Raw genomic sequence first — 13,400 nt, 5'->3', positions numbered from 1 at the left:
CCTGGTGTCCCGCTCTATTTCTACGTGAAACCGCATCGGGGGAAGCCATTCTACTTGAAGCTAGTTACTCTCTCTTTTTCTTTTCTCAGTTAAAACTTAGATTGATGTGTGCTTTTAACTTAAAAACAAACAAACAAACAAAGACATCGTTCCATCCCTGGATGGCCCACTCAAGATAGCCAAAAGTTCCTGTCTAGCTTTTTTTTTTTTTTTGCCACAACATGCAGCTTGTGGGATCTTAGTTCCCCAACCAGGGATTGAACCTGGACCTTTGGCAGTAAAAGCAGGAGTCCTAACCAGTGAACCTAGGGAATTCCCTGCTGATTTTTTTAAATTGCTCTTTAATTAGTATTTCGTTAAAAGCAATGCCTAGAGTTTTGCATCTAAAAAGTGGATGTCTTCAACCTATTTTTCTGCTTGTTTTAAATTTCTCAAAATGCAAAAACACACAAATAGGGATGTAAAATGGCACAGCTGCTATGCAAAACATTGTGACAGCTCTTCAAAAAGTTAAACATGGACTTACCCCAAAATATAGCAATTCCATGTCTGAGTATAGACAGGAAAGAGTGGAAAGCAGGGACTTGAATGGGTACTTGCCCAGTCATGTTCGTAGTAGGATTATCCACAATAGACCAAGGATGGAAACAGCTCAAATGTCCATCATCAGATGAATAGAGGAACGAAATGTGGTCCGTCTAATGGAATATTATTCAGCCACGAAAAGGATGGAGATTCTGACACCTGCTACAACGTGGCTGAACCTTGAGGACATGAGGCTCAGAGAAGCAGACACAGAAGGACACACACTGTCTGATTCCACTCATGGGAAGTCCCTGGAGGAGTCAAATGCACAGAGACAGGAAGTAGATGGTGGGGCCAAGGTCTGGGAGAGGGGATGAGAAGTGCCTGCTAATGGGTATGGGGTTTCCTTTTGGGGTGATAAAGATGTTCCACAATTAGAGACTTCCCTGGTGGTCCAGTGGTTAAGACGCTGCACTTGCAGTGCCAAGGCCAGCAGTTTGATTCCTGGTTGGGGAACTGGAATCACAAATGCTGTGTGGTATGACCAAGAAAGTTTTTAAAAATAAAGATGTTCCACAATTAGATAGAATTGACAGTTATACACATTGTGGATGTACCTTCTCTACCACCAAACTGTACCAAATTGGTGAATTTTTTGTTGTGTGAAATTCTCCTAAAAACAAGAACAACATAAAAGAGAGGAAAAGAAACGGTCCTTGACTTCCTACCTCCTCCTGCCTTCTTTTCCTTGCAGGACAAAGACAGGCAAGATTTCTGCAGTCCTCTCTCCACAGCCTGACAGCTGCTGGCTGGCCCCCACCCACCTATCTGCCTGCAGGGTCCCCCTGTCCACAGTGATTGGTTTGGGGAATGATCTTGTGACTCAAGTTGGACCAATGAGAGTCAGCCTGGAGACTGTCAGAAATATTAATATAAGCAGAGTCACTCATGGTTCCTTAGGGTGAAAGCCTGGAGCTGCCAGGAGTTATCTTTTGCCACCCCACAGTTGATCTTGTCTAGGAGGAAGCCACAACAGAAGAGGGCAGATCCTAGAAAGAGAAGTCCATGCCTTAACAACATTGTTTAAGCATCTTGATCCAGCCATACCTAATCAGTACACCCTTGGTCTTTCCTGTGGATTTGATTTGGGTTTGTGTGCGTTTGTGTGTGAGGCACTTTTTTATTTATTTTTATTAATTCTTATTGGAATATAGTTGCTTTACAATGTTGTGCTAATTTCTACTGTACAGCAAAGTGAATCAACTGTACACATACATATATCCCCTCTTTTTTATATTTCCTTCCCTTTCGGAGAAGGCAATGGCACCCTACTCCAGTACTCTTGCCTGGAAAATCCCATGGATGGATGAGCCTGGGAGGCTGCAGTCCATGGGGTCGCTGAGGGTCGGACATGACTGAACGACTTCACTTTCACTTTTCACTTTCATGCATTGGAGAAGGAAATGGCAACCCACTCCAGTGTTCTTGCCTGGAGAATCCCAGGGATGGGGCATCCTGGTAGGCTGCCATCTATGGGGTCGCACAGAAGTGCAACACGACTGAAGTGACTCAGCAGCAGCAGCAGCATACAATAGATTCTCATTAGTTATGTATTTTATACATAGTATCAATAATGTATATATGTCAATCTCAACCTCCCAATTCATCCCACTCCCCACCTTCCCCCTTGGTATCCATACATTTCCTTTCTTTCTTTCTTTTTTGAGTCATACTTCAGGCTTTTGAAAATCAAGAGTTTCAGCTCCTAGTGTTCCTTTGGTTTTGACATGGTCCTTCATCCAGCACATCCGACAGGTAATGTGACCCTCAAAACACAATGGCAGATTAGTGTCCAGCACTGAAAGGTAGTAAAACCATGGAATCGGTTCCCAAACTGTAAGCTTAACAGCAGCAGATTGCACCCTGGAGTTAGTCAGAAGCCTGGTCAGCTGCCAGTCATTAGCCTTTCTCCTCTGCAGGGCAGGCAGTCGACAAATGTGTCCTGGGGGAAGAGAGGCTTCCCTCCAAGCCACCCTATCTCTGTGGGGCTGGGGCCAAAGTCAACATTTCTTGTGCCAAGTTGTGTGGCTTGTGTGTATCTGGCTCTTCATCCTGTTGACTTTCTGAGGTTGCTATGGGCATCTGTATGGGACCCAGGTGCTTCCCGCCTCTGTGGGGATCTTCCTGGAGATGGGTTGAGGGGGCTGCCTTCAGCTCCCCAGGGAAGGCAGATTAAAGCTGCGAGAGCCTGGAGGGAAAGTTGCCAGCCCCTGCTTCCCAGGGGTTACAGGACACTCAGCAAGTGAATCCTTACCTAGTTACCCAGGTTCTAAGAGGGCTCCGTGACTCTATCACACACACACAAGATCAGCCACCTGTCGTTGTTTAATAACTAAGTCATGTCCAGCTCTTTTCGACCCCCAAGGACTGCAGCACATCAGGTTTCCCTGTCCTTCACTATCTCCCAGAGTCTGCTTAAACTCATGTCCATTGAGTCAGTGATGCCCTACAACCATCTCATTCTTTGTCTCCCCTTTCTCCTCCTGCCCTCAATCTTTCCCAGCATCAGGGTCTTTTCCAATGAGTTGGCTCTTCACATCAGGTGGCCAAAGTATTGCAGCTTCAGCAACAGTCCTTCCAAAGAACATTTAGGGTTGATTTCCCTTAGGATTGATTGGTTTGATCTCCTTGCAGTCCAAGGGACTCTCAAGAGGTTTCTCTGGCACCACAACTCAAAAGCATCAGTTCTTCACCACTTTGTCTCCTTTATGGTCCAACTCTCACAGCCGTACATGACTACCGGAAAAATCATAGCTTTGACGCCAGCCATCTGTCATCTGGCAATTTCCCAAGCCCGGAAAACATTAGTTTCCTTTGCAAACTGAAGTATTGCAAAATTCTGAAATGCAACCCCTTTTCTCACAGCCCTTTAACCCTTAGTTTACACACAATGATAACCTACCTTGTTCTCTAAATTGCCAGGTGTCAGATGCTGAAATTAATGATGATAATTAACAGTGATTAATATTTACTAAGTGCTTGTTTGTTACAAGACACCATTCTAAACACTTTACATCATCTCCTTTAGTCTTTTCAACAACTCTGGAAGACAGCACCGCTTGCAACCCATTTTAAAGATGAGCAAGCTGATGCGATCTTCTAACCACCCATCTCTCTTTCACTGCACCTGTGTCCTTCTGATTATTTTATATTTATCCTTAGGTTTCTGTGTGCACTGCCAGCCCCCCATTACCCCCCCACCCCACTCCCCACCTCCCCCCCCCACCCCCGCCACTAACATCCCGAGGTCTGCTTAGTTTAGCCAAAAACAGGCCCTGGCACAGCTAGGAAGACCACAAACCTTTGTTCCTGAGTTGCAGCCATAGAATGACCTCTTCTCTTGTCAGGGGGACTGGAAATGCACCCCACCAGGCACACATTCCAACTGACCCTCCCCAAATCCCTGGCCACCTGGGAGTGAAGTGTCAAAAAGGAACCCCATCTCCAGGTCTTCCTGTTCTTTCCTGGCCCGTTCTTTATTTTATTGTTTTTCCAGCATTTATATTAGCTGGCGATTTCTTTCTCTTTTTCTTTTTCTTTCATTTGTTTGGCTGCACCAGGTCTTAGTTGCAGCACCCATCATCTTTAGTTACCATATATGGGATCTTAGTTTCCCGGTCAGGGATGGAACATAGACCGCCTGCATTGGAAGCATGGAGTCTTAGCCACTGGACAAATCAGGGAATTCCCTAGCTGATGGTATCTTATTATCCAGAATGTCTGCTCCAAGATGGCTGGAAATTTTGTCTACTGCGGTATCCCCATTGCCCAGAGAGCACATGCATGTGAACAGGGGACGTTTGTCTTGTTGTGTAAGCAAGTCCTTCCCTCACGCATCTTACCCCGCCCCTAGCCTGCACCCCTACTCCGGCCCTCCAGGATCAAGCGGGCACTTTCGCCACCTACCGGCCAAAGGCAGCATGACCCGAATTCTGGGCTCCATCTTCAGGATCTGGGAATGCAGTTATTGGGTCATTTCCCCAAAACTCTCCATGCCCACTGCCCCTGGCGCCTCCCAGCCAGAAAGCAGCAGCATCTGACTCAAGGTTGCTCTCACCAAGGCAGGGGCTGCATGACAGAAGTGGATCTCGGGGCGCGGTCCCCATCACCACCACTACGGGAGATCCTTTAGAAATGCAGACACTTGGGACTTCCCTGGTTGTCCAATGGTTAAGGCTCCGAGCTTCCAACTCAAGGGGACCCCAGTACAATCCCAGGTATCGGAACTAAGGCCTGCCATTTCTCAGCAAAAAAAAATAAAAGGAAGAAATAAAGATTCTTGGGCTCATCCTTGGACCTGCAGAATCAGAAACTTGGGGCGAGGCCAGGCCTTCTGTGTTTCAGTGTTTCAGCGAGCCCCCACGGGGGCAACCCTCCAGGCCCTGAGCAGCAATCCTCAACCACCTTTGCTCCCCAGCATTTGCCACAATTGGAGAGTGCACCTGGCCCGGTGCAGTTGGGGACCAGGGATGCTGCTCACTACCCTGCAGTGCCCAGAAGGGCCCCAATTCAGGACTGTTTGGCCCCAGTAGCAGCAGTGCCCAGGTTAAAAAGCCCCTACTATTTGGGAGGAAAAATGGAATCCGATTCAATTGAGGCCATGCTCACACCACACACCAAGGTAAATGCCAAATGGTCAGACAGCATAAATCAGGGTGGCCCCCAGTGTCTGCTTTTCCTCATCTTCCTCCAAGTTTCATGTGTATTTAGATGTATGCAGCATCCCAAAGTCACTGCAGATGGTGACTGGAGCCATGAAAGTAGAAGACACTTGCTCCTTGGAAGGAAAGCATTGACAAACCTAGATCGCGTATTAAAAAGCAGAGACATCACTTTGCCAACAAAGGTCTGTATAGTCAAAGCTATGGCTTATCCAGTAGTCATGTATGGATGTGAGACTTGGACCAAAGAGAAGGCTGAGCGCCAAAGAATTGATTCTTTGGAATTGTGGTACTGGAGAAGACACTTGAGAGTCCTTTGGACTACAAGGAGATCAAAGCAGTCAATCCTAAAGGAAATCAACCCTGATTATTCACTGGAAGGACTGATTCTGAAACTGAAGCTCCAATACTTTGGCCACCTTATGCAAAGAAGTGACTCATTGGAAAAGACCCTGATGCTAGAAAAGATTGAGGGCATGAGGAGAAGCGGGTGACAGAGGATGAGATGGTTAGATGGCATCACTGACTTAATGGAAACGAATTTGAGCAAACTCTGGGAGATAGTGAAGGACAGGGTAGCCTGGTGTGCTGCAGTCCATGGAATTGCAGAGAGTGGGACACAACTGAGTGACTGAACAACAACAAAAACAATTTGCTAATCCCAAACCCCTCATTTATCCTTCCCCCACACCATGTTCCACTTGATAACCATACGTTTGTTCTCTGCATTAATTTTGACTTTTGTAATGTTTTTTGTTGCTCGACTACATTGTTAACCGTGGTACTTTTTTTTTCTGGCCATGCCACTAGGCATGCAGGATCTTAGTTCCCCAACCAAAAATTGAACCTTGGCCCTTGCATTGAAAGCTTGGAGTCTTAACCACTGGACAACCTCAGGAGCCCTTATTTTGATTTTTAAATATATTGAAATAAAATTGTATTTACCTCTACAATGGAGTTTTTCTGACATGACTCAAGTCCACCTCTGCAGAGAAGGATCCAGGCAAGTGAGCCCAGGGGATTTGCTGTGGTTCTTGGGCCTCCACCTGCTGGGGTCATGACTGCCAGATCTGACCTCCTGGGGCGGACAGGGAGGGGCCCTGGCTCCTTTGGCCCTACAGTTAAAAAACTGAAAAATTACTTAGGTACAATGATTAAGTTTTGTAACATGTGTATTGAGATACAATCTCAAGGCCAATACTTCACTCATTTAAATCGTACAGATCAGTGGTTTTCACAAGCTTTCGCAACCAGCACCACAATCTATTTCAGAGATTTTTATCTCCCAGAAAGGAAACGCCCCCCTCTTCATTAGTAGTCACTCTTTCCTGGACCCTGGACACAGAGCATGGAGTGGACCACAGACTAGGTCCCTGCTCCGGGAGTGCTCATGAGCAGTGGAAGGAGACAAGTAATAACCAAGTCAGATAAAATAAAGATGAGGTTGGGACTTACCTGCTGGCCCAGCATTAAGGGGAACCTGGATTTGATCCCTGGTCAGAGAACTAGATCCCACATTCTGCAACTCAGTATCTGTCATGCCACATCAAAGAGGCCAAGTGCCACAATTAACACTCAAGGCAGCTAAATACGTAAATAAGTTTGGTCATTTCCAAGACTCACAGGAAGTGCTCTACAGAAAACAGAAGGTAGGTGCTGCTGCTACCCAAAGCTCAGCCTCTGTACACCGGTGCCCAGTCAAACCCTGGAGACAGAGCTCCGGGTGGAGTAGAAAGCTGCTCCATCAGTGTCTGACTCTGCAATGCCATGGACTGAAGCCCGCCAGCCTCCTCTACCCATGGGATTCTCCAGGCAAGAATACTGGCGGCGGTTGCCATGCCCTCCTCCAAGGGATCTTCTTGACACAGAGATGGAATCCACATCTCCATCGGCAGGTGGGTTCTTTACCAGTAGCTCCACCTGAGTCAGGAGATCCCCTGAAAAAGGAAACGAATGGCATTCCACTCTAGTATGCCTGGGAAATTCCATGAACAGAGGAGACTGGCGGACTACAGTCCATGGCCACAAAATCGGACATGATTTAGTGACTGAGCACTTGGCTCTGCACGTTGAAACCTGGAAGATTCCCTGGGGTTTGAGTTTGGAGAAAATCGGGGCAGGGGGAGGAGATAAGTCAGGGAGCCAGACAGCTCAGCTACTTTGGACAACCATTTGGCAGTGTGGATCAGATCTATACTCATGGGGCTTCCTCAATGGCTCAGTTGGTAAAGAATCCGCCGGCCAGTGTGGAAGACACAGGTTCAATCCCTGGTCTGGGAAGATTCCACATGCCATGGAGCAACTAAACCCGTCCATCACAACTACTGAGACCACATGCTATGACTACTGAAGCCCACTTGCCCTAGAACCTGGGCTCCACAACCAGAGCAGCCACTACAGTGAGATGCCTGCACACCGCAACTAGAGTAGCTCCCGCTCACTGCAACTAGAGAAAGCCCAAACATTGCAGCACAGCACAGCCAAAAATTAGTTAACTAATTAATTTAATTTAATTAAAGAATACAAGTACTTATATCCAGGAAAAGACTCATAGGAACTGTGTTCATAATAGCTCCAAAGTGGAAACAACCCAAGTGTCCATTTTTGAGAGCTGGGTCAAGAAGTGGTGGTATGTGGGACTTCCCTGGTGGTCCAGCACTTAAGGCTCTTCACACGAAATTCAGGGACCTAGGTTCAATCCCTGGTTAGGGAACCATGATCCTGGATGCTCCAACTAAAAAAGATTCTGCATGCCACAGTGAAGACTCTGAGAGCCACAGTTAAAACCTGGTCAGTCAGAAAAAAAAGAAGTGGTATGTAATAAACAAGGTCCTACTGTATATCACAGAGAACTATATTCAATATCCTATGATAAATCACAATGGAAAAGAATATATATATATATATAAATATATAAAAGAGTATAGGGACTTTCAAGGATGTCCAGTGGTTAAGACCATGTGCTTCTACTGCAGGGGGCACAGGTATGATCCCTGTTGGGAAAACTAAGATTCCACATGCCACACAGTGACCAAAAAGAGAAAAAGGAAAAAAATGTATATGTAGGCATAACTGAATCACTTTGCTGTACAGCAGTAATTAATACAACATTGCAAATCAAGTATATTTCAAACAATCACAATTCTCAGGTCATTGTATCAGAAGAACAAGAATGCTTGTGAATTCTTGTAATCTGTATTTTGACTTAGGCTCATACAGTGCATTGAGAAAGACTTCTTTAGATAATTTGTGAACTTAATACACGTAAATTAGTAAAACTGAATGGTTTTTAACATGTTAAAAAAAAAAGAAACAGTGGTTTGTTTACAAAATGGAATATTATGCAGTAAGGAAAAAGGTACCTGCCTGCTGCATGCAACCTGTTCTGCATCCCAGGGACACAGCATGGAATGGATGAATCTGGCTGGGAGAGAACAAACTGTAGGACTTCACTTAGGGAGAGTACAAAATTGGACCAAACTCATCAGTGGTGATGAAAGTCAACCACTGGTGACCTCTGGCAGGGGAGAAATTGGTACAGGGCAAGAGGGAGCTTCTTGGGAGAGGAGGGCCGAGGATGAGGCTGGCAGTGGGTCACAGTGAGCTTGTATATATTTGTGTGCAATTTTTAAGGACTATTTCTTTCTTTCCTTTTTTTTTTTTTTTTTTGGCCATGCAGTGTGCTGGTTAGTTCTCCAACCAGGGATCAAACCTGTGTCCTCTGCAGTGGAATCTTGGAGTCCTAACCACTGGACATCCAGAGAATTCCCAGTATATCTTTTTTAAAAAAAAAAAACATGATTTCTGGGTGTGTCTGTGCAAGCGTTCCTGGATGAGGCAGTGCTTTGAATTGATGGGCTCCCTAAAGCAGATGGCCTTCAGTGGGCATCAACCCACATGTTGTTGACCTGAATGCAAAGCGAAGGAAAGTGGAATCTGTCCTCTCTGCCGGATGGCTGGCAGGATCACCCATCACTTCCTGTCCTTGGTCTTACAGCATCAGCTACCCTGGGTGTCCAGTTTGCAGACAGCAGGTCAGGATGGAGGGAATTCTCAATATCCATTATCCTGATTATACATCTCTTTCTGGGCAGCAGTGTATCTACATTTATATCCTCATCTATCCTATTGGCTCTGTTTCTCTGGAGAACCCTCATCCCAGCTCCCAGGCTGGTTCTCCTGCACCGTTTTGCTCTGAAACCCAACTACTGAGACCGGGCAGCCAAGCAGTGGGTGCTGGGTCTGGCTGTGTCCAAGGAAAGAGTGGGGCTGGGTTCCAGGCAGGGGTCTTCCTCAGAAAAGTCCCATGCGTGCTCCCCACCCCCCCCAACCACAATCAGCTGGGTAAGCAGCGCTATTTTCAGATGCAACCCCCCCCCCCACTTCCTTCCTTGACTCTCAGAAGCCCACTTCCTGACTAGGTCTCATTCTTCCCCACTTGGGGTGGTGCACAAAAAAACGTGTCCATGAGGGTGTTTCTCCACCAACTCCCAGACCCTGACCATGCGTGGGTCCTTTCCCCAAACCACGATGGGCCACACAACATAGAGATCCCAGCACAGAATGAAAGTGCAGATGCCCTTGGTCAAATGTTAAGAATTTCAAGACACAAGCAAATCCCTCCTGAGCTGGGCACACCAGATGACTGCAGGAGTCTCAGGCCAGGATGCTGGCACTGCCCTAACCACCTGCAGACCTCTCCCTACCTCTTGGTTTCATCAAGTTATATTTAATTGTTGTAAAATACACATACCATAAATTTGCCATCTTAACCATATTTTAAGTGCACAGCTCAATGGTGTTAAGTACATTCATATTGTCCTGCAACCATCCCCGTTATCATCTCCAGAACTTTCTCATCTTCCCAAACTGAAGCTCTGCCCACATGAAAGACTCCCCTCCCCCAGCCTCTGGCCCCACCATCTACTTCCTGCCTCTGTGGATCTGACCCCTCTAGGGACCTCCTGTGAGTGGATTCAGACAGTGTGTGTCCTTCCGTGTCTGGCTTCTCTCACTGAGCGTCACATCCTTAAGGTTCAGCCAAGGTGTAGATGTCAGAGTCTCCTACCGCATTCCACTATGTGGATGGACCACATTTTTTCATCCATCAAGCCACTCATGCAGCTCCTATCTTTGGCTGTTAAAAATCACGCTGGTGTGAACACTCTTCTACAGTATCTGAGTTCTGGCTTTCATTTCTTTCAGGTCTGAACTCGAGAAACTCAAGCATGAATTATTTTTTGGCCGCACTGGATGTCATGTAGGATCTTAGTTTCCCGACCAGGGGTTGAATTCATGTTCACTGCATTGGGCATATAGTTTTTATTTCAGCTTCTCACCAATCCTAACAGTGAAACACTCCCTTGACAGAGCAAAACCAACGCAAACTCAGAAGACACATCAAAGCGTGAAGAAGAGAAAAAAAAAAATCTCCCATAACCTCATCTGCCATCATCCTCCCCGTTCCCAGGGTGGCGTGTTTTTCTCCAAGTGGCACCTGGGGTTGTGTTGTTTCTTGGAGGAAGCAGCGTGAATCTTCTCCTTAGAATCCTCTGCTTCCAGGAAACCTCCCCGAAATCCCCACCTACCAGTGGGAAATGCCCAGGTACTGTTTTAGTCCTGCCCATAGAGGACAATCCTAAAGGGTTGATATCCTTCCAACCCTGAAAAGTCATTGGAAGGACTGATGCTGAAGCTGAAGCTCCAGTACTTTGGCCACCTGATGTGAAGTGAGGACTCCTTGGAAAAGGCCCTGATGCTGGGAAAGATTGAAGGCAGGAGGAGAAGGGGGTGACAGAGGATAAGATAGTTGGATGGCATTATCGGCTCAATGGATATGAGTTTGAGCAAACTTTGGGAGATAGTGAAAGACAGGGGAGACTGGCATGCTACAGTCCATAGGGTTTCAGACATGACTTAGCAACTGAATAACAACACAGCGGAAACAACCTACTTGTCCAGCAGGAGGGGACTGAATACACAGCAGGGGGGCCGGCCCTGGGGTTGCATGATAGGATTGCAAGATGGGCCCAGGGGGAAGAAGTGACCATCTGGGCAGTGTTGCTAAAACCTGCTGTGTGTATCAATAATAATAATAGGGAATAATGACTTTAAAAAAAAAAATAGGGACTTCCTTGGTGGTCCAGTGGTTAGGACTCTACGCTTGCACTGCAGGGGAGGGGTGGGTTTGATTTCTGGTTGAGGAACTAAGATCCTGCATGCTGTGGGAAGCAGCCAAAACATAAAAAAATAGAATAATAAATGGGACAGTCTCTTTACACCTGCTCATAGGTGGACACAGATGCCTGGGTTTCTCAACCCTGAATTAGTTGCAGCTTGGAATAGTGGCTGCCTTGAGAGATGGGGTCATGTTTCCCAGAGAATGAGATTGGGGCAGAGATGTTTTCTGCACAACCGTATTGACCCTTTGAATTTTGAACCATATAAATATTATTTCCCATAAAAATATAAGTCGAAGTAAAGCTATTAAAAGAAAAAAAAGAAAAGACCAGCCACTTTGTAATGGTCTGCATATCTCAGTGTGCTCAGTTGTTCCATCATGTCTGACTCTTTGTCACCTCATGGACTGTAGCCCTCCAGGCTCCTTGGTCCATGGGGATTCTCCACGCAGAAATAGTCTTTTTCATCAAGCGTCAACCATAATCATTTTTTTAAGAAAATCTTTTGGCTGAACCACATAGCATGTAGGATCTTAGTTCCCAGACCTGGATTTGAACCTGTGTCCCCTGCATTGGAAGCATAGAGTCTTAACCACTGGATGACCAGGGAAGTCCCCAAACATAATCTTTTTATTTAATTTCCTCTCTTCACTTTGAGGATATTTTTCTGTTTCATCGGATGATTAACTTTGCTTCTTAAAAGAACTCCCTCTTCTCCCTCCCACCTCCCCTCTCTACTGTAAGCATTTATTGAGAACCAATTGAATGCTGAGCCCCAAACTGGGCACCAGAGTTAAACAGGAGACCAAAAGGAAACCAATGCAGATGCTTTTTGTCTTGGAGTTCAGTGGCTAGACTGAAACTTCTAGAACTTTCCAAGTGACAGACTTGTTCTCCACCTGTGCCTTCCACAATGGGAGCCCCCAGCGCTGCATGGCTCTTGAGTACTTGAAAGGACCCCATTGCAACTGAAGAAGTCCAATTTAAATTGTATTTACTTTTCATCCATTTATTTACATGTAAATAGCAGCTCAGAGCTGATGGCCTCCATATTGGAGAGTGTGTGTGCTGTTGCTTCAGTCATGTCTGACTCCTTGTGACCCTAAAGACTATAGACCACCAGGCTCTTTTGTCCATGGGATTCTCCAGACAAGAATACTGGAGTGGGTTGCCATTTCCTTCTGCAGGGAATCTTTCCAACCCAGGGATTGAACCTGTAGTTCTTATGTCTCCTGCATTGGCAGGTGGATTCTTTACCACTATCGCCACCTGGGAAGCCCCTATTGAATAGCACCTGACTGGAGCTCACTGATCCAGGCAGGATTGATCACAGAGACAGACAGCAGTGAGCACTGGCTTGAAGCAAGGTCTTAGTTCCCTGCCCAGGAACTGAATCTGGGAAGCCTGGATGAAAATCAGAAATCCTGGCCACTACTAGTCCACAAGGGGCCTCAGGCTTAAGGCAGAGTTCCTCCTGGCTGTCTATCCCATTGAAAAATGCATTTCTCAAGGAAGCCAAAATCTGTAGAAACACTACAAAGCCTATTATTAGAGATACAACACAATAAGCTGGAGAGCACACAGAGAAACAATTTGTTTAGTTAAAGGACTTCCCTGTAGTTCAGTGGCTGAGCCTCTGGGCTCCCAATGCAAGGGACCTGGGTGCGATCCCTGGTTAGGGAACTAGATCCCACATGCTGCAACTAAGATTCTGGCACAGCCAAATAAATGAATAAATATTTTTAAAGAGCTTCCAAACATTAAAAAAAAAAAAAAAAAGACTGAAGCAAGGTAGAGATCCCCCTACACCTGGAAAAGGGTGTGAGCATCTTCCCTAATAAGGCAGAGTGCAGTGAAGAGATGATTAAATCATTTATATTCAGTAGTTCTTCAGGGTCTTTGTTTACCTTTGACCAATTACCTGGTTTATTTTTCCACACCTCACCCACCCTAGGACCCTCCCCAACATGTGGAC

This window comes from Bos javanicus, chromosome 7 (assembly GCF_032452875.1).
Source record: "Bos javanicus breed banteng chromosome 7, ARS-OSU_banteng_1.0, whole genome shotgun sequence".
Taxonomy (NCBI): domain Eukaryota; kingdom Metazoa; phylum Chordata; class Mammalia; order Artiodactyla; family Bovidae; genus Bos; species Bos javanicus.
The sequence above is the reverse complement of the archived record's forward strand: the minus strand, read 5'-3'. Positions refer to the sequence as shown.